Source organism: Halichoeres trimaculatus, unplaced genomic scaffold (assembly GCF_033239565.1).
Source record: "Halichoeres trimaculatus isolate MK-OKI-2021-1 unplaced genomic scaffold, fHalTri1.1 fHalTri1_scaffold_8, whole genome shotgun sequence".
Classification (NCBI taxonomy): Eukaryota; Metazoa; Chordata; class Actinopteri; order Labriformes; family Labridae; genus Halichoeres; species Halichoeres trimaculatus.
Window position 1 is genome coordinate 13,151,285 of NW_027437186.1, and position 17,887 is coordinate 13,169,171.

General features: G+C 55.9%; 28 non-coding genes across 28 annotated transcripts; all 28 read right to left on the reverse strand.

The window, feature by feature from the left end:
• Positions 1-19: 19 nt before the first annotated feature.
• Positions 20-176, reverse strand: LOC141795712 (U1 spliceosomal RNA). Its single transcript, XR_012598666.1, has one exon. It is a non-coding gene; the product is annotated as a U1 spliceosomal RNA (small nuclear RNA).
• Positions 177-440: 264 nt separating this feature from the next.
• On the reverse strand, positions 441-631 carry LOC141795740 (U2 spliceosomal RNA). The gene has a single exon (XR_012598693.1). It is a non-coding gene; the product is annotated as a U2 spliceosomal RNA (small nuclear RNA).
• Positions 632-1,324: 693 nt separating this feature from the next.
• Positions 1,325-1,481, reverse strand: LOC141795713 (U1 spliceosomal RNA). The gene has a single exon (XR_012598667.1). It is a non-coding gene; the product is annotated as a U1 spliceosomal RNA (small nuclear RNA).
• Positions 1,482-1,745: 264 nt separating this feature from the next.
• LOC141795741 (U2 spliceosomal RNA) lies at positions 1,746-1,936 on the reverse strand. Its single transcript, XR_012598694.1, has one exon. It is a non-coding gene; the product is annotated as a U2 spliceosomal RNA (small nuclear RNA).
• Positions 1,937-2,629: 693 nt separating this feature from the next.
• Positions 2,630-2,793, reverse strand: LOC141795753 (U1 spliceosomal RNA). Its single transcript, XR_012598706.1, has one exon. It is a non-coding gene; the product is annotated as a U1 spliceosomal RNA (small nuclear RNA).
• Positions 2,794-3,056: 263 nt separating this feature from the next.
• LOC141795743 (U2 spliceosomal RNA) lies at positions 3,057-3,247 on the reverse strand. Its single transcript, XR_012598696.1, has one exon. It is a non-coding gene; the product is annotated as a U2 spliceosomal RNA (small nuclear RNA).
• A 688-nt stretch (positions 3,248-3,935) lies between these two features.
• Positions 3,936-4,092, reverse strand: LOC141795716 (U1 spliceosomal RNA). The gene has a single exon (XR_012598670.1). It is a non-coding gene; the product is annotated as a U1 spliceosomal RNA (small nuclear RNA).
• Positions 4,093-4,356: 264 nt separating this feature from the next.
• On the reverse strand, positions 4,357-4,547 carry LOC141795744 (U2 spliceosomal RNA). Its single transcript, XR_012598697.1, has one exon. It is a non-coding gene; the product is annotated as a U2 spliceosomal RNA (small nuclear RNA).
• Positions 4,548-5,237: 690 nt separating this feature from the next.
• On the reverse strand, positions 5,238-5,401 carry LOC141795905 (U1 spliceosomal RNA). Its single transcript, XR_012598846.1, has one exon. It is a non-coding gene; the product is annotated as a U1 spliceosomal RNA (small nuclear RNA).
• A 264-nt stretch (positions 5,402-5,665) lies between these two features.
• Positions 5,666-5,856, reverse strand: LOC141795745 (U2 spliceosomal RNA). Its single transcript, XR_012598698.1, has one exon. It is a non-coding gene; the product is annotated as a U2 spliceosomal RNA (small nuclear RNA).
• Positions 5,857-6,549: 693 nt separating this feature from the next.
• LOC141795765 (U1 spliceosomal RNA) lies at positions 6,550-6,713 on the reverse strand. Its single transcript, XR_012598717.1, has one exon. It is a non-coding gene; the product is annotated as a U1 spliceosomal RNA (small nuclear RNA).
• A 263-nt stretch (positions 6,714-6,976) lies between these two features.
• Positions 6,977-7,167, reverse strand: LOC141795746 (U2 spliceosomal RNA). Its single transcript, XR_012598699.1, has one exon. It is a non-coding gene; the product is annotated as a U2 spliceosomal RNA (small nuclear RNA).
• Positions 7,168-7,855: 688 nt separating this feature from the next.
• LOC141795717 (U1 spliceosomal RNA) lies at positions 7,856-8,012 on the reverse strand. Its single transcript, XR_012598671.1, has one exon. It is a non-coding gene; the product is annotated as a U1 spliceosomal RNA (small nuclear RNA).
• A 264-nt stretch (positions 8,013-8,276) lies between these two features.
• LOC141795747 (U2 spliceosomal RNA) lies at positions 8,277-8,467 on the reverse strand. Its single transcript, XR_012598700.1, has one exon. It is a non-coding gene; the product is annotated as a U2 spliceosomal RNA (small nuclear RNA).
• Positions 8,468-9,157: 690 nt separating this feature from the next.
• Positions 9,158-9,321, reverse strand: LOC141795906 (U1 spliceosomal RNA). Its single transcript, XR_012598847.1, has one exon. It is a non-coding gene; the product is annotated as a U1 spliceosomal RNA (small nuclear RNA).
• A 264-nt stretch (positions 9,322-9,585) lies between these two features.
• Positions 9,586-9,776, reverse strand: LOC141795748 (U2 spliceosomal RNA). Its single transcript, XR_012598701.1, has one exon. It is a non-coding gene; the product is annotated as a U2 spliceosomal RNA (small nuclear RNA).
• A 693-nt stretch (positions 9,777-10,469) lies between these two features.
• Positions 10,470-10,633, reverse strand: LOC141795777 (U1 spliceosomal RNA). The gene has a single exon (XR_012598728.1). It is a non-coding gene; the product is annotated as a U1 spliceosomal RNA (small nuclear RNA).
• A 263-nt stretch (positions 10,634-10,896) lies between these two features.
• LOC141795818 (U2 spliceosomal RNA) lies at positions 10,897-11,087 on the reverse strand. Its single transcript, XR_012598767.1, has one exon. It is a non-coding gene; the product is annotated as a U2 spliceosomal RNA (small nuclear RNA).
• Positions 11,088-11,781: 694 nt separating this feature from the next.
• On the reverse strand, positions 11,782-11,945 carry LOC141795667 (U1 spliceosomal RNA). The gene has a single exon (XR_012598623.1). It is a non-coding gene; the product is annotated as a U1 spliceosomal RNA (small nuclear RNA).
• A 264-nt stretch (positions 11,946-12,209) lies between these two features.
• Positions 12,210-12,400, reverse strand: LOC141795749 (U2 spliceosomal RNA). The gene has a single exon (XR_012598702.1). It is a non-coding gene; the product is annotated as a U2 spliceosomal RNA (small nuclear RNA).
• A 690-nt stretch (positions 12,401-13,090) lies between these two features.
• Positions 13,091-13,254, reverse strand: LOC141795907 (U1 spliceosomal RNA). The gene has a single exon (XR_012598848.1). It is a non-coding gene; the product is annotated as a U1 spliceosomal RNA (small nuclear RNA).
• A 264-nt stretch (positions 13,255-13,518) lies between these two features.
• On the reverse strand, positions 13,519-13,709 carry LOC141795819 (U2 spliceosomal RNA). Its single transcript, XR_012598768.1, has one exon. It is a non-coding gene; the product is annotated as a U2 spliceosomal RNA (small nuclear RNA).
• Positions 13,710-14,403: 694 nt separating this feature from the next.
• LOC141795790 (U1 spliceosomal RNA) lies at positions 14,404-14,567 on the reverse strand. Its single transcript, XR_012598740.1, has one exon. It is a non-coding gene; the product is annotated as a U1 spliceosomal RNA (small nuclear RNA).
• A 264-nt stretch (positions 14,568-14,831) lies between these two features.
• LOC141795795 (U2 spliceosomal RNA) lies at positions 14,832-15,022 on the reverse strand. Its single transcript, XR_012598745.1, has one exon. It is a non-coding gene; the product is annotated as a U2 spliceosomal RNA (small nuclear RNA).
• Positions 15,023-15,716: 694 nt separating this feature from the next.
• On the reverse strand, positions 15,717-15,880 carry LOC141795707 (U1 spliceosomal RNA). Its single transcript, XR_012598661.1, has one exon. It is a non-coding gene; the product is annotated as a U1 spliceosomal RNA (small nuclear RNA).
• A 264-nt stretch (positions 15,881-16,144) lies between these two features.
• LOC141795750 (U2 spliceosomal RNA) lies at positions 16,145-16,335 on the reverse strand. The gene has a single exon (XR_012598703.1). It is a non-coding gene; the product is annotated as a U2 spliceosomal RNA (small nuclear RNA).
• A 694-nt stretch (positions 16,336-17,029) lies between these two features.
• Positions 17,030-17,193, reverse strand: LOC141795801 (U1 spliceosomal RNA). Its single transcript, XR_012598751.1, has one exon. It is a non-coding gene; the product is annotated as a U1 spliceosomal RNA (small nuclear RNA).
• A 264-nt stretch (positions 17,194-17,457) lies between these two features.
• On the reverse strand, positions 17,458-17,648 carry LOC141795806 (U2 spliceosomal RNA). The gene has a single exon (XR_012598756.1). It is a non-coding gene; the product is annotated as a U2 spliceosomal RNA (small nuclear RNA).
• Between the last annotated feature and the right edge of the window lie 239 nt (positions 17,649-17,887).

Consider the following 17,887-nt stretch of genomic DNA (forward strand, 5'->3'; position numbering starts at 1 on the left):
TTGCCTTTTCACATTTTGTCAGGGGAGACGCAGTCCCCCACTACCAGATATTATGCAGTCGAGATTCCCACATTTGGGGAATTCGCAGGGGTCAGCACAGCCGGAGTGCAATGGCCGAGCCTCGCCCTGGGTGAACCACCTTCTTGATCATGGTATCTCCCCTGCCAGGTAAGTATGCCTTGCACAGCTCGCAGACACAGACCTGCTTCACGCACCTACCGCCCTGGCTGGCGGTGCTGAAAATATCTCGAGGGGACCACATTTAGAGGGTGCAAAGTGGCAAAGAGCCACACACGCGTACATGGTTGAGGAAACAGCCTTGCACTAACGCTGGCAAGGGATTGCTGTGTTAAGTGACAAAACAAAGGACTGGCTACTTCTCCTCCTATCCCACGCTGCTGCATCTCCTTTTCCAGGCTTGTCTCTGACATCAGGGTTGGGGGGGGTGCACCGTGCCCGGAGGTACTGCAATACCAGGCCGATGCGTGGAGTGGACGGAGCAAGCCCCTATTCCATCTCCCAGTTCCAAAAATCAATTTAATATATGGTCCCCGGGTAGGGGACGTATCAGATATTAAACTGATAAGAACAGATACTACACTTGATCTTAGCCAAAAGGCCGAGAAGCGATACCCACAAACCGTCAGAGGAGGAAGCCACACTCTCAGCACTCCACGTCTCACAGGCGGTTCCTTTCAATTTGACGGCAGCAGCCATGCATGGCCCCAAGACACCCCGATTAAGCCTTGCGCACCTGGTCGATGAGTGAAAGGAGAAGAAAAGAAAAAGTCTCAGCAAACGGTGTCTGTAGGCAAGTTTCGGTCATCGCAAGTCAAGCCACACGCTGCTTTGCGCTGGTGCCACTCGGTACGAGCCAGCGATGGCTTGAAAACACCAAGCACTTGGTCATTTTCAGCCACAGAGGAAGCTTTGGCCGCCGTGGGTGACAAACAAACCAAAAGAATCTCCGGTCGCTCGGTGGCCGGAAGCCGAGCAAACCTTTACCGCGGGCAGATTACATCCTCTGCGCAGGGAGACAGTAGGCTTTGCCCTCAAACTATCTCCTCCTCTCTATCTGGCCAAACGCGCGCGCGCGCTTGAGCCAGCTGGTGTTTCTTTGCCCGCTGCTTCCAGGGCTGCCTGCCGGCGTTTCTCGGGGCCAAGGGGCTTGCACTGCTTCAGAGTGCGCAGTGGTGGCACACCGCCTGGAGCTTGCCGGCTTCCTTTGGGCCTTGCAAAGTTGCAACTTGGCCCTGGAGCACTCTGGCTGCGCGTCAAACGGTCGGTGCCGGGGGCGACAGCCCATTGCCTTTTCACATTTTGTCAGGGGAGACGCAGTCCCCCACTACCAGATATTATGCAGTCGAGATTCCCACATTTGGGGAATTCGCAGGGGTCAGCACAGCCGGAGTGCAATGGCCGAGCCTCGCCCTGGGTGAACCACCTTCTTGATCATGGTATCTCCCCTGCCAGGTAAGTATGCCTTGCACAGCTCGCAGACACAGACCTGCTTCACGCACCTACCGCCCTGGCTGGCGGTGCTGAAAATATCTCGAGGGGACCACATTTAGAGGGTGCAAAGTGGCAAAGAGCCACACACGCGTACATGGTTGAGGAAACAGCCTTGCACTAACGCTGGCAAGGGATTGCTGTGTTAAGTGACAAAACAAAGGACTGGCTACTTCTCCTCCTATCCCACGCTGCTGCATCTCCTTTTCCAGGCTTGTCTCTGACATCAGGGTTGGGGGGGGTGCACCGTGCCCGGAGGTACTGCAATACCAGGCCGATGCGTGGAGTGGACGGAGCAAGCCCCTATTCCATCTCCCAGTTCCAAAAATCAATTTAATATATGGTCCCCGGGTAGGGGACGTATCAGATATTAAACTGATAAGAACAGATACTACACTTGATCTTAGCCAAAAGGCCGAGAAGCGATACCCACAAACCGTCAGAGGAGGAAGCCACACTCTCAGCACTCCACGTCTCACAGGCGGTTCCTTTCAATTTGACGGCAGCAGCCATGCATGGCCCCAAGACACCCCGATTAAGCCTTGCGCACCTGGTCGATGAGTGAAAGGAGAAGAAAAGAAAAAGTCTCAGCAAACGGTGTCTGTAGGCAAGTTTCGGTCATCGCAAGTCAAGCCACACGCTGCTTTGCGCTGGTGCCACTCGGTACGAGCCAGCGATGGCTTGAAAACACCAAGCACTTGGTCATTTTCAGCCACAGAGGAAGCTTTGGCCGCCGTGGGTGACAAACAAACCAAAAGAATCTCCGGTCGCTCGGTGGCCGGAAGCCGAGCAAACCTTTACCGCGGGCAGATTACATCCTCTGCGCAGGGAGACAGTAGGCTTTGCCCTCAAACTATCTCCTCCTCTCTATCTGGCCAAACGCGCGCGCGCGCTTGAGCCAGCTGGTGTTTCTTTGCCCGCTGCTTCCAGGGCTGCCTGCCGGCGTTTCTCGGGGCCAAGGGGCTTGCACTGCTTCAGAGTGCGCAGTGGTGGCACACCGCCTGGAGCTTGCCGGCTTCCTTTGGGCCTTGCAAAGTTGCAACTTGGCCCTGGAGCACTCTGGCTGCGCGTCAAACGGTCGGTGCCGGGGGCGACAGCCCATTGCCTTTTCACATTTTGTCAGGGGAGAGCGCGGACGCAGTCCCCCACTACCAGAAATTATGCAGTCGAGATTCCCACATTTGGGGAATTCGCAGGGGTCAGCACAGCCGGAGTGCAATGGCCGAGCCTCGCCCTGGGTGAACCACCTTCTTGATCATGGTATCTCCCCTGCCAGGTAAGTATGCCTTGCACAGCTCGCAGACACAGACCTGCTTCACGCACCTACCGCCCTGGCTGGCGGTGCTGAAAATATCCCGAGGGGACCACATTTAGAGGGTGCAAAGTGGCAAAGAGCCACACACACGTACATGGTTGAGGAAACAGCCTTGCACTAACGCTGACAAGGGATTGCTGTGTTAAGTGACAAAACAAAGGACTGGCTACTTCTCCTCCTATCCCACGCTGCTGCATCTCCTTTTCCAGGCTTGTCTCTGACATCAGGGTTGGGGGGGTGCACCGTGCCCGGAGGTACTGCAATACCAGGCCGATGCGTGGAGTGGACGGAGCAAGCCCCTATTCCATCTCCCAGTTCCAAAAATCAATTTAATATATGGTCCCCGGGTAGGGGACGTATCAGATATTAAACTGATAAGAACAGATACTACACTTGATCTTAGCCAAAAGGCCGAGAAGCGATACCCACAAACCGTCAGAGGAGGAAGCCACACTCTCAGCACTCCACGTCTCACAGGCGGTTCCTTTCAATTTGACGGCAGCAGCCATGCATGGCCCCAAGACACCCCGATTAAGCCTTGCGCACCTGGTCGATGAGTGAAAGGAGAAGAAAAGAAAAAGTCTCAGCAAACGGTGTCTGTAGGCAAGTTTCGGTCATCGCAAGTCAAGCCACACGCTGCTTTGCGCTGGTGCCACTCGGTACGAGCCAGCGATGGCTTGAAAACACCAAGCACTTGGTCATTTTCAGCCACAGAGGAAGCTTTGGCCGCCGTGGGTGACAAACAAACCAAAAGAATCTCCGGTCGCTCGGTGGCCGGAAGCCGAGCAAACCTTTACCGCGGGCAGATTACATCCTCTGCGCAGGGAGACAGTAGGCTTTGCCCTCAAACTATCTCCTCCTCTCTATCTGGCGCGCGCGCGCGCTTGAGCCAGCTGGTGTTTCTTTGCCCGCTGCTTCCAGGGCTGCCTGCCGGCGTTTCTCGGGGCCAAGGGGCTTGCACTGCTTCAGAGTGCGCAGTGGTGGCACACCGCCTGGAGCTTGCCGGCTTCCTTTGGGCCTTGCAAAGTTGCAACTTGGCCCTGGAGCACTCTGGCTGCGCGTCAAACGGTCGGTGCCGGGGGCGACAGCCCATTGCCTTTTCACATTTTGTCAGGGGAGACACAGTCCCCCACTACCAGATATTATGCAGTCGAGATTCCCACATTTGGGGAATTCGCAGGGGTCAGCACAGCCGGAGTGCAATGGCCGAGCCTCGCCCTGGGTGAACCACCTTCTTGATCATGGTATCTCCCCTGCCAGGTAAGTATGCCTTGCACAGCTCGCAGACACAGACCTGCTTCACGCACCTACCGCCCTGGCTGGCGGTGCTGAAAATATCCCGAGGGGACCACATTTAGAGGGTGCAAAGTGGCAAAGAGCCACACACACGTACATGGTTGAGGAAACAGCCTTGCACTAACGCTGACAAGGGATTGCTGTGTTAAGTGACAAAACAAAGGACTGGCTACTTCTCCTCCTATCCCACGCTGCTGCATCTCCTTTTCCAGGCTTGTCTCTGACATCAGGGTTGGGGGGGGTGCACCGTGCCCGGAGGTACTGCAATACCAGGCCGATGCGTGGAGTGGACGGAGCAAGCCCCTATTCCATCTCCCAGTTCCAAAAATCAATTTAATATATGGTCCCCGGGTAGGGGACGTATCAGATATTAAACTGATAAGAACAGATACTACACTTGATCTTAGCCAAAAGGCCGAGAAGCGATACCCACAAACCGTCAGAGGAGGAAGCCACACTCTCAGCACTCCGCGTCTCACAGGCGGTTCCTTTCAATTTGACGGCAGCAGCCATGCATGGCCCCAAGACACCCCGATTAAGCCTTGCGCACCTGGTCGATGAGTGAAAGGAGAAGAAAAGAAAAAGTCTCAGCAAACGGTGTCTGTAGGCAAGTTTCGGTCATCGCAAGTCAAGCCACACGCTGCTTTGCGCTGGTGCCACTCGGTACGAGCCAGCGATGGCTTGAAAACACCAAGCACTTGGTCATTTTCAGCCACAGAGGAAGCTTTGGCCGCCGTGGGTGACAAACAAACCAAAAGAATCTCCGGTCGCTCGGTGGCCGGAAGCCGAGCAAACCTTTACCGCGGGCAGATTACATCCTCTGCGCAGGGAGACAGTAGGCTTTGCCCTCAAACTATCTCCTCCTCTCTATCTGGCGCGCGCGCGCGCGCTTGAGCCAGCTGGTGTTTCTTTGCCCGCTGCTTCCAGGGCTGCCTGCCGGCGTTTCTCGGGGCCAAGGGGCTTGCACTGCTTCAGAGTGCGCAGTGGTGGCACACCGCCTGGAGCTTGCCGGCTTCCTTTGGGCCTTGCAAAGTTGCAACTTGGCCCTGGAGCACTCTGGCTGCGCGTCAAACGGTCGGTGCCGGGGGCGACAGCCCATTGCCTTTTCACATTTTGTCAGGGGAGAGCGCGGACGCAGTCCCCCACTATCAGAAATTATGCAGTCGAGATTCCCACATTTGGGGAATTCGCAGGGGTCAGCACAGCCGGAGTGCAATGGCCGAGCCTCGCCCTGGGTGAACCACCTTCTTGATCATGGTATCTCCCCTGCCAGGTAAGTATGCCTTGCACAGCTCGCAGACACAGACCTGCTTCACGCACCTACCGCCCTGGCTGGCGGTGCTGAAAATATCTCGAGGGGACCACATTTAGAGGGTGCAAAGTGGCAAAGAGCCACACACGCGTACATGGTTGAGGAAACAGCCTTGCACTAACGCTGGCAAGGGATTGCTGTGTTAAGTGACAAAACAAAGGACTGGCTACTTCTCCTCCTATCCCACGCTGCTGCATCTCCTTTTCCAGGCTTGTCTCTGACATCAGGGTTGGGGGGGGTGCACCGTGCCCGGAGGTACTGCAATACCAGGCCGATGCGTGGAGTGGACGGAGCAAGCCCCTATTCCATCTCCCAGTTCCAAAAATCAATTTAATATATGGTCCCCGGGTAGGGGACGTATCAGATATTAAACTGATAAGAACAGATACTACACTTGATCTTAGCCAAAAGGCCGAGAAGCGATACCCACAAACCGTCAGAGGAGGAAGCCACACTCTCAGCACTCCACGTCTCACAGGCGGTTCCTTTCAATTTGACGGCAGCAGCCATGCATGGCCCCAAGACACCCCGATTAAGCCTTGCGCACCTGGTCGATGAGTGAAAGGAGAAGAAAAGAAAAAGTCTCAGCAAACGGTGTCTGTAGGCAAGTTTCGGTCATCGCAAGTCAAGCCACACGCTGCTTTGCGCTGGTGCCACTCGGTACGAGCCAGCGATGGCTTGAAAACACCAAGCACTTGGTCATTTTCAGCCACAGAGGAAGCTTTGGCCGCCGTGGGTGACAAACAAACCAAAAGAATCTCCGGTCGCTCGGTGGCCGGAAGCCGAGCAAACCTTTACCGCGGGCAGATTACATCCTCTGCGCAGGGAGACAGTAGGCTTTGCCCTCAAACTATCTCCTCCTCTCTATCTGGCCAAACGCGCGCGCGCGCTTGAGCCAGCTGGTGTTTCTTTGCCCGCTGCTTCCAGGGCTGCCTGCCGGCGTTTCTCGGGGCCAAGGGGCTTGCACTGCTTCAGAGTGCGCAGTGGTGGCACACCGCCTGGAGCTTGCCGGCTTCCTTTGGGCCTTGCAAAGTTGCAACTTGGCCCTGGAGCACTCTGGCTGCGCGTCAAACGGTCGGTGCCGGGGGCGACAGCCCATTGCCTTTTCACATTTTGTCAGGGGAGAGCGCGGACGCAGTCCCCCACTACCAGAAATTATGCAGTCGAGATTCCCACATTTGGGGAATTCGCAGGGGTCAGCACAGCCGGAGTGCAATGGCCGAGCCTCGCCCTGGGTGAACCACCTTCTTGATCATGGTATCTCCCCTGCCAGGTAAGTATGCCTTGCACAGCTCGCAGACACAGACCTGCTTCACGCACCTACCGCCCTGGCTGGCGGTGCTGAAAATATCCCGAGGGGACCACATTTAGAGGGTGCAAAGTGGCAAAGAGCCACACACACGTACATGGTTGAGGAAACAGCCTTGCACTAACGCTGACAAGGGATTGCTGTGTTAAGTGACAAAACAAAGGACTGGCTACTTCTCCTCCTATCCCACGCTGCTGCATCTCCTTTTCCAGGCTTGTCTCTGACATCAGGGTTGGGGGGGTGCACCGTGCCCGGAGGTACTGCAATACCAGGCCGATGCGTGGAGTGGACGGAGCAAGCCCCTATTCCATCTCCCAGTTCCAAAAATCAATTTAATATATGGTCCCCGGGTAGGGGACGTATCAGATATTAAACTGATAAGAACAGATACTACACTTGATCTTAGCCAAAAGGCCGAGAAGCGATACCCACAAACCGTCAGAGGAGGAAGCCACACTCTCAGCACTCCACGTCTCACAGGCGGTTCCTTTCAATTTGACGGCAGCAGCCATGCATGGCCCCAAGACACCCCGATTAAGCCTTGCGCACCTGGTCGATGAGTGAAAGGAGAAGAAAAGAAAAAGTCTCAGCAAACGGTGTCTGTAGGCAAGTTTCGGTCATCGCAAGTCAAGCCACACGCTGCTTTGCGCTGGTGCCACTCGGTACGAGCCAGCGATGGCTTGAAAACACCAAGCACTTGGTCATTTTCAGCCACAGAGGAAGCTTTGGCCGCCGTGGGTGACAAACAAACCAAAAGAATCTCCGGTCGCTCGGTGGCCGGAAGCCGAGCAAACCTTTACCGCGGGCAGATTACATCCTCTGCGCAGGGAGACAGTAGGCTTTGCCCTCAAACTATCTCCTCCTCTCTATCTGGCGCGCGCGCGCGCTTGAGCCAGCTGGTGTTTCTTTGCCCGCTGCTTCCAGGGCTGCCTGCCGGCGTTTCTCGGGGCCAAGGGGCTTGCACTGCTTCAGAGTGCGCAGTGGTGGCACACCGCCTGGAGCTTGCCGGCTTCCTTTGGGCCTTGCAAAGTTGCAACTTGGCCCTGGAGCACTCTGGCTGCGCGTCAAACGGTCGGTGCCGGGGGCGACAGCCCATTGCCTTTTCACATTTTGTCAGGGGAGACACAGTCCCCCACTACCAGATATTATGCAGTCGAGATTCCCACATTTGGGGAATTCGCAGGGGTCAGCACAGCCGGAGTGCAATGGCCGAGCCTCGCCCTGGGTGAACCACCTTCTTGATCATGGTATCTCCCCTGCCAGGTAAGTATGCCTTGCACAGCTCGCAGACACAGACCTGCTTCACGCACCTACCGCCCTGGCTGGCGGTGCTGAAAATATCCCGAGGGGACCACATTTAGAGGGTGCAAAGTGGCAAAGAGCCACACACACGTACATGGTTGAGGAAACAGCCTTGCACTAACGCTGACAAGGGATTGCTGTGTTAAGTGACAAAACAAAGGACTGGCTACTTCTCCTCCTATCCCACGCTGCTGCATCTCCTTTTCCAGGCTTGTCTCTGACATCAGGGTTGGGGGGGGTGCACCGTGCCCGGAGGTACTGCAATACCAGGCCGATGCGTGGAGTGGACGGAGCAAGCCCCTATTCCATCTCCCAGTTCCAAAAATCAATTTAATATATGGTCCCCGGGTAGGGGACGTATCAGATATTAAACTGATAAGAACAGATACTACACTTGATCTTAGCCAAAAGGCCGAGAAGCGATACCCACAAACCGTCAGAGGAGGAAGCCACACTCTCAGCACTCCGCGTCTCACAGGCGGTTCCTTTCAATTTGACGGCAGCAGCCATGCATGGCCCCAAGACACCCCGATTAAGCCTTGCGCACCTGGTCGATGAGTGAAAGGAGAAGAAAAGAAAAAGTCTCAGCAAACGGTGTCTGTAGGCAAGTTTCGGTCATCGCAAGTCAAGCCACACGCTGCTTTGCGCTGGTGCCACTCGGTACGAGCCAGCGATGGCTTGAAAACACCAAGCACTTGGTCATTTTCAGCCACAGAGGAAGCTTTGGCCGCCGTGGGTGACAAACAAACCAAAAGAATCTCCGGTCGCTCGGTGGCCGGAAGCCGAGCAAACCTTTACCGCGGGCAGATTACATCCTCTGCGCAGGGAGACAGTAGGCTTTGCCCTCAAACTATCTCCTCCTCTCTATCTGGCGCGCGCGCGCGCGCTTGAGCCAGCTGGTGTTTCTTTGCCCGCTGCTTCCAGGGCTGCCTGCCGGCGTTTCTCGGGGCCAAGGGGCTTGCACTGCTTCAGAGTGCGCAGTGGTGGCACACCGCCTGGAGCTTGCCGGCTTCCTTTGGGCCTTGCAAAGTTGCAACTTGGCCCTGGAGCACTCTGGCTGCGCGTCAAACGGTCGGTGCCGGGGGCGACAGCCCATTGCCTTTTCACATTTTGTCAGGGGAGAGCGCGGACGCAGTCCCCCACTATCAGAAATTATGCAGTCGAGATTCCCACATTTGGGGAATTCGCAGGGGTCAGCACAGCCGGAGTGCAATGGCCGAGCCTCGCCCTGGGTGAACCACCTTCTTGATCATGGTATCTCCCCTGCCAGGTAAGTATGCCTTGCACAGCTCGCAGACACAGACCTGCTTCACGCACCTACCGCCCTGGCTGGCGGTGCTGAAAATATCCCGAGGGGACCACATTTAGAGGGTGCAAAGTGGCAAAGAGCCACACACACGTACATGGTTGAGGAAACAGCCTTGCACTAACGCTGACAAGGGATTGCTGTGTTAAGTGACAAAACAAAGGACTGGCTACTTCTCCTCCTATCCCACGCTGCTGCATCTCCTTTTCCAGGCTTGTCTCTGACATCAGGGTTGGGGGGGGTGCACCGTGCCCGGAGGTACTGCAATACCAGGCCGATGCGTGGAGTGGACGGAGCAAGCCCCTATTCCATCTCCCAGTTCCAAAAATCAATTTAATATATGGTCCCCGGGTAGGGGACGTATCAGATATTAAACTGATAAGAACAGATACTACACTTGATCTTAGCCAAAAGGCCGAGAAGCGATACCCACAAACCGTCAGAGGAGGAAGCCACACTCTCAGCACTCCGCGTCTCACAGGCGGTTCCTTTCAATTTGACGGCAGCAGCCATGCATGGCCCCAAGACACCCCGATTAAGCCTTGCGCACCTGGTCGATGAGTGAAAGGAGAAGAAAAGAAAAAGTCTCAGCAAACGGTGTCTGTAGGCAAGTTTCGGTCATCGCAAGTCAAGCCACACGCTGCTTTGCGCTGGTGCCACTCGGTACGAGCCAGCGATGGCTTGAAAACACCAAGCACTTGGTCATTTTCAGCCACAGAGGAAGCTTTGGCCGCCGTGGGTGACAAACAAACCAAAAGAATCTCCGGTCGCTCGGTGGCCGGAAGCCGAGCAAACCTTTACCGCGGGCAGATTACATCCTCTGCGCAGGGAGACAGTAGGCTTTGCCCTCAAACTATCTCCTCCTCTCTATCTGGCCAAACGCGCGCGCGCGCTTGAGCCAGCTGGTGTTTCTTTGCCCGCTGCTTCCAGGGCTGCCTGCCGGCGTTTCTCGGGGCCAAGGGGCTTGCACTGCTTCAGAGTGCGCAGTGGTGGCACACCGCCTGGAGCTTGCCGGCTTCCTTTGGGCCTTGCAAAGTTGCAACTTGGCCCTGGAGCACTCTGGCTGCGCGTCAAACGGTCGGTGCCGGGGGCGACAGCCCATTGCCTTTTCACATTTTGTCAGGGGAGAGCGCGGACGCAGTCCCCCACTACCAGAAATTATGCAGTCGAGATTCCCACATTTGGGGAATTCGCAGGGGTCAGCACAGCCGGAGTGCAATGGCCGAGCCTCGCCCTGGGTGAACCACCTTCTTGATCATGGTATCTCCCCTGCCAGGTAAGTATGCCTTGCACAGCTCGCAGACACAGACCTGCTTCACGCACCTACCGCCCTGGCTGGCGGTGCTGAAAATATCCCGAGGGGACCACATTTAGAGGGTGCAAAGTGGCAAAGAGCCACACACACGTACATGGTTGAGGAAACAGCCTTGCACTAACGCTGACAAGGGATTGCTGTGTTAAGTGACAAAACAAAGGACTGGCTACTTCTCCTCCTATCCCACGCTGCTGCATCTCCTTTTCCAGGCTTGTCTCTGACATCAGGGTTGGGGGGGTGCACCGTGCCCGGAGGTACTGCAATACCAGGCCGATGCGTGGAGTGGACGGAGCAAGCCCCTATTCCATCTCCCAGTTCCAAAAATCAATTTAATATATGGTCCCCGGGTAGGGGACGTATCAGATATTTAACTGATAAGAACAGATACTACACTTGATCTTAGCCAAAAGGCCGAGAAGCGATACCCACAAACCGTCAGAGGAGGAAGCCACACTCTCAGCACTCCGCGTCTCACAGGCGGTTCCTTTCAATTTGACGGCAGCAGCCATGCATGGCCCCAAGACACCCCGATTAAGCCTTGGGCACCTGGTCGATGAGTGAAAGGAGAAGAAAAGAAAAAGTCTCAGCAAACGGTGTCTGTAGGCAAGTTTCGGTCATCGCAAGTCAAGCCACACGCTGCTTTGCGCTGGTGCCACTCGGTACGAGCCAGCGATGGCTTGAAAACACCAAGCACTTGGTCATTTTCAGCCACAGAGGAAGCTTTGGCCGCCGTGGGTGACAAACAAACCAAAAGAATCTCCGGTCGCTCGGTGGCCGGAAGCCGAGCAAACCTTTACCGCGGGCAGATTACATCCTCTGCGCAGGGAGACAGTAGGCTTTGCCCTCAAACTATCTCCTCCTCTCTATCTGGCGCGCACGCGCGCGCGCGCTTGAGCCAGCTGGTGTTTCTTTGCCCGCTGCTTCCAGGGCTGCCTGCCGGCGTTTCTCGGGGCCAAGGGGCTTGCACTGCTTCAGAGTGCGCAGTGGTGGCACACCGCCTGGAGCTTGCCGGCTTCCTTTGGGCCTTGCAAAGTTGCAACTTGGCCCTGGAGCACTCTGGCTGCGCGTCAAACGGTCGGTGCCGGGGGCGACAGCCCATTGCCTTTTCACATTTTGTCAGGGGAGAGCGCGGACGCAGTCCCCCACTACCAGAAATTATGCAGTCGAGATTCCCACATTTGGGGAATTCGCAGGGGTCAGCACAGCCGGAGTGCAATGGCTGAGCCTCGCCCTGGGTGAACCACCTTCTTGATCATGGTATCTCCCCTGCCAGGTAAGTATGCCTTGTACAGCTCGCAGACACAGACCTGCTTCACGCACCTACCGCCCTGGCTGGCGGTGCTGAAAATATCCCGAGGGGACCACATTTAGAGGGTGCAAAGTGGCAAAGAGCCACACACACGTACATGGTTGAGGAAACAGCCTTGCACTAACGCTGACAAGGGATTGCTGTGTTAAGTGACAAAACAAAGGACTGGCTACTTCTCCTCCTATCCCACGCTGCTGCATCTCCTTTTCCAGGCTTGTCTCTGACATCAGGGTTGGGGGGGGTGCACCGTGCCCGGAGGTACTGCAATACCAGGCCGATGCGTGGAGTGGACGGAGCAAGCCCCTATTCCATCTCCCAGTTCCAAAAATCAATTTAATATATGGTCCCCGGGTAGGGGACGTATCAGATATTAAACTGATAAGAACAGATACTACACTTGATCTTAGCCAAAAGGCCGAGAAGCGATACCCACAAACCGTCAGAGGAGGAAGCCACACTCTCAGCACTCCGCGTCTCACAGGCGGTTCCTTTCAATTTGACGGCAGCAGCCATGCATGGCCCCAAGACACCCCGATTAAGCCTTGCGCACCTGGTCGATGAGTGAAAGGAGAAGAAAAGAAAAAGTCTCAGCAAACGGTGTCTGTAGGCAAGTTTCGGTCATCGCAAGTCAAGCCACACGCTGCTTTGCGCTGGTGCCACTCGGTACGAGCCAGCGATGGCTTGAAAACACCAAGCACTTGGTCATTTTCAGCCACAGAGGAAGCTTTGGCCGCCGTGGGTGACAAACAAACCAAAAGAATCTCCGGTCGCTCGGTGGCCGGAAGCCGAGCAAACCTTTACCGCGGGCAGATTACATCCTCTGCGCAGGGAGACAGTAGGCTTTGCCCTCAAACTATCTCCTCCTCTCTATCTGGCGCGCGCGCGCGCGCTTGAGCCAGCTGGTGTTTCTTTGCCCGCTGCTTCCAGGGCTGCCTGCCGGCGTTTCTCGGGGCCAAGGGGCTTGCACTGCTTCAGAGTGCGCAGTGGTGGCACACCGCCTGGAGCTTGCCGGCTTCCTTTGGGCCTTGCAAAGTTGCAACTTGGCCCTGGAGCACTCTGGCTGCGCGTCAAACGGTCGGTGCCGGGGGCGACAGCCCATTGCCTTTTCACATTTTGTCAGGGGAGAGCGCGGACGCAGTCCCCCACTATCAGAAATTATGCAGTCGAGATTCCCACATTTGGGGAATTCGCAGGGGTCAGCACAGCCGGAGTGCAATGGCCGAGCCTCGCCCTGGGTGAACCACCTTCTTGATCATGGTATCTCCCCTGCCAGGTAAGTATGCCTTGCACAGCTCGCAGACACAGACCTGCTTCACGCACCTACCGCCCTGGCTGGCGGTGCTGAAAATATCCCGAGGGGACCACATTTAGAGGGTGCAAAGTGGCAAAGAGCCACACACACGTACATGGTTGAGGAAACAGCCTTGCACTAACGCTGACAAGGGATTGCTGTGTTAAGTGACAAAACAAAGGACTGGCTACTTCTCCTCCTATCCCACGCTGCTGCATCTCCTTTTCCAGGCTTGTCTCTGACATCAGGGTTGGGGGGGGTGCACCGTGCCCGGAGGTACTGCAATACCAGGCCGATGCGTGGAGTGGACGGAGCAAGCCCCTATTCCATCTCCCAGTTCCAAAAATCAATTTAATATATGGTCCCCGGGTAGGGGACGTATCAGATATTTAACTGATAAGAACAGATACTACACTTGATCTTAGCCAAAAGGCCGAGAAGCGATACCCACAAACCGTCAGAGGAGGAAGCCACACTCTCAGCACTCCGCGTCTCACAGGCGGTTCCTTTCAATTTGACGGCAGCAGCCATGCATGGCCCCAAGACACCCCGATTAAGCCTTGGGCACCTGGTCGATGAGTGAAAGGAGAAGAAAAGAAAAAGTCTCAGCAAACGGTGTCTGTAGGCAAGTTTCGGTCATCGCAAGTCAAGCCACACGCTGCTTTGCGCTGGTGCCACTCGGTACGAGCCAGCGATGGCTTGAAAACACCAAGCACTTGGTCATTTTCAGCCACAGAGGAAGCTTTGGCCGCCGTGGGTGACAAACAAACCAAAAGAATCTCCGGTCGCTCGGTGGCCGGAAGCCGAGCAAACCTTTACCGCGGGCAGATTACATCCTCTGCGCAGGGAGACAGTAGGCTTTGCCCTCAAACTATCTCCTCCTCTCTATCTGGCGCGCGCGCGCGCGCGTGCTTGAGCCAGCTGGTGTTTCTTTGCCCGCTGCTTCCAGGGCTGCCTGCCGGCGTTTCTCGGGGCCAAGGGGCTTGCACTGCTTCAGAGTGCGCAGTGGTGGCACACCGCCTGGAGCTTGCCGGCTTCCTTTGGGCCTTGCAAAGTTGCAACTTGGCCCTGGAGCACTCTGGCTGCGCGTCAAACGGTCGGTGCCGGGGGCGACAGCCCATTGCCTTTTCACATTTTGTCAGGGGAGAGCGCGGACGCAGTCCCCCACTACCAGAAATTATGCAGTCGAGATTCCCACATTTGGGGAATTCGCAGGGGTCAGCACAGCCGGAGTGCAATGGCCGAGCCTCGCCCTGGGTGAACCACCTTCTTGATCATGGTATCTCCCCTGCCAGGTAAGTATGCCTTGCACAGCTCGCAGACACAGACCTGCTTCACGCACCTACCGCCCTGGCTGGCGGTGCTGAAAATATCCCGAGGGGACCACATTTAGAGGGTGCAAAGTGGCAAAGAGCCACACACACGTACATGGTTGAGGAAACAGCCTTGCACTAACGCTGACAAGGGATTGCTGTGTTAAGTGACAAAACAAAGGACTGGCTACTTCTCCTCCTATCCCACGCTGCTGCATCTCCTTTTCCAGGCTTGTCTCTGACATCAGGGTTGGGGGGGGTGCACCGTGCCCGGAGGTACTGCAATACCAGGCCGATGCGTGGAGTGGACGGAGCAAGCCCCTATTCCATCTCCCAGTTCCAAAAATCAATTTAATATATGGTCCCCGGGTAGGGGACGTATCAGATATTAAACTGATAAGAACAGATACTACACTTGATCTTAGCCAAAAGGCCGAGAAGCAATACCCACAAACCGTCAGAGGAGGAAGCCACACTCTCAGCACTCCACGTCTCACAGGCGGTTCCTTTCAATTTGACGGCAGCAGCCATGCATGGCCCCAAGACACCCCGATTAAGCCTTGCGCACCTGGTCGATGAGTGAAAGGAGAAGAAAAGAAAAAGTCTCAGCAAACGGTGTCTGTAGGCAAGTTTCGGTCATCGCAAGTCAAGCCACACGCTGCTTTGCGCTGGTGCCACTCGGTACGAGCCAGCGATGGCTTGAAAACACCAAGCACTTGGTCATTTTCAGCCACAGAGGAAGCTTTGGCCGCCGTGGGTGACAAACAAACCAAAAGAATCTCCGGTCGCTCGGTGGCCGGAAGCCGAGCAAACCTTTACCGCGGGCAGATTACATCCTCTGCGCAGGGAGACAGTAGGCTTTGCCCTCAAACTATCTCCTCCTCTCTATCTGGCGCGCGCGCGCGCGCGTGCTTGAGCCAGCTGGTGTTTCTTTGCCCGCTGCTTCCAGGGCTGCCTGCCGGCGTTTCTCGGGGCCAAGGGGCTTGCACTGCTTCAGAGTGCGCAGTGGTGGCACACCGCCTGGAGCTTGCCGGCTTCCTTTGGGCCTTGCAAAGTTGCAACTTGGCCCTGGAGCACTCTGGCTGCGCGTCAAACGGTCGGTGCCGGGGGCGACAGCCCATTGCCTTTTCACATTTTGTCAGGGGAGAGCGCGGACGCAGTCCCCCACTACCAGATATTATGCAGTGGAGATTCCCACATTTGGGGAATTCGCAGGGGTCAGCACAGCCGGAGTGCAATGGCCGAGCCTCGCCCCGGGTGAACCACCTTCTTGATCATGGTATCTCCCCTGCCAGGTAAGTATGCCTTGCACAGCTCGCAGACACAGACCTGCTTCACGCACCTACCGCCCTGGCTGGCGGTGCTGAAAATATCCCGAGGGGACCACATTTAGAGGGTGCAAAGTGGCAAAGAGCCACACACACGTACATGGTTGAGGAAACAGCCTTGCACTAACGCTGACAAGGGATTGCTGTGTTAAGTGACAAAACAAAGGACTGGCTACTTCTCCTCCTATCCCACGCTGCTGCATCTCCTTTTCCAGGCTTGTCTCTGACATCAGGGTTGGGGGGGGTGCACCGTGCCCGGAGGTACTGCAATACCAGGCCGATGCGTGGAGTGGACGGAGCAAGCCCCTATTCCATCTCCCAGTTCCAAAAATCAATTTAATATATGGTCCCCGGGTAGGGGACGTATCAGATATTAAACTGATAAGAACAGATACTACACTTGATCTTAGCCAAAAGGCCGAGAAGCGATACCCACAAACCGTCAGAGGAGGAAGCCACACTCTCAGCACTCCACGTCTCACAGGCGGTTCCTTTCAATTTGACGGCAGCAGCCATGCATGGCCCCAAGACACCCCGATTAAGCCTTGCGCACCTGGTCGATGAGTGAAAGGAGAAGAAAAGAAAAAGTCTCAGCAAACGGTGTCTGTAGGCAAGTTTCGGTCATCGCAAGTCAAGCCACACGCTGCTTTGCGCTGGTGCCACTCGGTACGAGCCAGCGATGGCTTGAAAACACCAAGCACTTGGTCATTTTCAGCCACAGAGGAAGCTTTGGCCGCCGTGGGTGACAAACAAACCAAAAGAATCTCCGGTCGCTCGGTGGCCGGAAGCCGAGCAAACCTTTACCGCGGGCAGATTACATCCTCTGCGCAGGGAGACAGTAGGCTTTGCCCTCAAACTATCTCCTCCTCTCTATCTGGCGCGCACGCGCGCGCGCGCTTGAGCCAGCTGGTGTTTCTTTGCCCGCTGCTTCCAGGGCTGCCTGCCGGCGTTTCTCGGGGCCAAGGGGCTTGCACTGCTTCAGAGTGCGCAGTGGTGGCACACCGCCTGGAGCTTGCCGGCTTCCTTTGGGCCTTGCAAAGTTGCAACTTGGCCCTGGAGCACTCTGGCTGCGCGTCAAACGGTCGGTGCCGGGGGCGACAGCCCATTGCCTTTTCACATTTTGTCAGGGGAGAGCGCGGACGCAGTCCCCCACTACCAGAAATTATGCAGTCGAGATTCCCACATTTGGGGAATTCGCAGGGGTCAGCACAGCCGGAGTGCAATGGCCGAGCCTCGCCCTGGGTGAACCACCTTCTTGATCATGGTATCTCCCCTGCCAGGTAAGTATGCCTTGCACAGCTCGCAGACACAGACCTGCTTCACGCACCTACCGCCCTGGCTGGTGGTGCTGAAAATATCCCGAGGGGACCACATTTAGAGGGTGCAAAGTGGCAAAGAGCCACACACACGTACATGGTTGAGGAAACAGCCTTGCACTAACGCTGACAAGGGATTGCTGTGTTAAGTGACAAAACAAAGGACTGGCTACTTCTCCTCCTATCCCACGCTGCTGCATCTCCTTTTCCAGGCTTGTCTCTGACATCAGGGTTGGGGGGGGTGCACCGTGCCCGGAGGTACTGCAATACCAGGCCGATGCGTGGAGTGGACGGAGCAAGCCCCTATTCCATCTCCCAGTTCCAAAAATCAATTTAATATATGGTCCCCGGGTAGGGGACGTATCAGATATTAAACTGACAAGAACAGATACTACACTTGATCTTAGCCAAAAGGCCGAGAAGCGATACCCACAAACCGTCAGAGGAGGAAGCCACACTCTCAGCACTCCACGTCTCACAGGCGGTTCCTTTCAATTTGACGGCAGCAGCCATGCATGGCCCCAAGACACCCCGATTAAGCCTTGGGCACCTGGTCGATGAGTGAAAGGAGAAAAAAAGAAAAAGTCTCAGCAAACAGTGTCTGTAGGCAAGTTTCGGTCATCGCAAGTCAAGCCACATGCTGCTTTGCGCTGGTGCCACTCGGTA